We start from the raw sequence: 1,695 nt of genomic DNA, 5'->3' as shown, positions 1-1,695 counted from the left end.
CACAAGCCAGCCCGCCCAAATGCACTGTGTGTGTATGAAATGTGTATGAAACTGCAATATAGAACTCAGCAGTGTTGGCGCACTTCCGATACACTTGGATACACTCAAAATCAGGTCAAACGGTAAATTACGACTTTGAAAGAAAACGAGAATTTGAGTTGTTCAGACACTAACAAATGCAATTCCACTCTTTGATTTACGAGGACTTTGGCATAGTCCCTGTAATCCCCGTAGGTCCGCGGAGCCCCGGTGAAATGTCAGGTGTTTTGTCCACGTAAACCAAATATACCAACATACACAATGACACACACAAAGAAAGACAATTGTACGGCAATGGTACAAAAAACAAAACGAAAACAACAACAAAGCAACAAATACAACACCTCGAAAGGGCACCAGCTGCTCGTCAACCGTCACGTCGGCGCCCGGGTTCTAGAGGCGAGTAGGGATGAGCGAGTACAGCATTATCTGTATCTGTATCTGTTTACCACATGAATTATCTGTATCCCTATCCGTACTCAGACTGGGCGGGGCATAACCCAGAAGTGGTCAGATTTAACCCGGAAGTGGGTCGGGTTGTCTTGAAATGGGCGGGGCTTTAACCGGTATGTTATTTTAAGCATGCAATTGATATGGGTTGATCAGAAATTGTTATATTTATTGCTGATTATAAAACTATTTCCGTGAAAGCATCAGCATTGAGCTTCAGACCAGTGGTGTTGTCATGGTAACAAACTAACTATATAGGCCTACAGTACACAAGTTTTGCAACAATAAATACAACAATGTGGTTGCAATTATTAAGTAAATTGTAATGAACAAGAGTTTTCATACTCAATAATATAACTTTCTTTTTTTAACTTTTAATAATTTTTTTGGGGGGGTTCTTTTTTATTTTCACAGGTATGTGTGAGTGTGTGTGTCTGTGAGTGAGTAAGAGATACAGAGAGAGAGAGAGAGAGAGAGAGAGATAAAAAAAGAGAGACGGGAGAGAGGGGGGTTGGAATGTGTTTGTGTGTTTATCTTAATTTGTAATATTATTTATTTATACCGCAACTGCCTTTTTTTTTTTTTTATAAAACACAGCAAGAGAGTTGCAGACATTCAAAAAAACAGGTTAGAGCCAGCAGGCGGTTAAAAAAAAAATTGGACTGCCAAGTAACATTCTAGAACTGTAACATTTCAGAACTTTCAGGTAAACTTTTTGGACCGCAACTCAAAACTTGTGATGTGCCTGGCTAGTTCAGTCGGTAGAGCATCAGACGCTTAATCTCAGGGTCGTGGGTTTGAGCCCCATGTTGGGCAGTGGGCTTTTAGAGAGTGGGAATCCCTGAGTTCTGCACAGTATCAGGTGGCTGTATTGGGGTGGATCGGCTGTCAATTGCAAGATTAGCAGTGCCATCCCAGGGTAAAAATCCCTGTAATTTACAAGACTAAAATGTGCCTGCATTCTACTATCATGGCATGTGCTGACCTCCTGCTCCTCAGTTCGGACTAAAGTCTGGTGACAGTGCATGTTCAAATTCTAAAACTTCAACCTATTGTTCCAGAGCTGCAAGTTAACATTCCAGAACTGCAGCTTAACATTCTAGAACTGCAATGTGACATTTTAGGACAGTAACTCTTAAAATTCTACAACTTCAACCTATTGTTCCAGAACTGCAAGTTAACATTCCAGAACTGCAGGCTAACATT

General features: G+C 40.9%; 1 long non-coding RNA gene across 1 annotated transcript in view; it reads right to left on the bottom strand.

Annotated features, from left to right (window-relative positions):
• Positions 1–1,695, bottom strand: part of LOC117940458 — an 18,247-nt gene that overhangs the window by 9,763 nt on the left and 6,789 nt on the right. The gene's annotated exons all lie outside the window — the stretch shown is intronic.

This window comes from Etheostoma cragini, unplaced genomic scaffold (assembly GCF_013103735.1).
Source record: "Etheostoma cragini isolate CJK2018 unplaced genomic scaffold, CSU_Ecrag_1.0 ScbMSFa_259, whole genome shotgun sequence".
NCBI lineage: Eukaryota > Metazoa > Chordata > Actinopteri > Perciformes > Percidae > Etheostoma > Etheostoma cragini.
The sequence above is the reverse complement of the archived record's forward strand: the minus strand, read 5'-3'. Positions and strand labels throughout refer to the sequence as shown.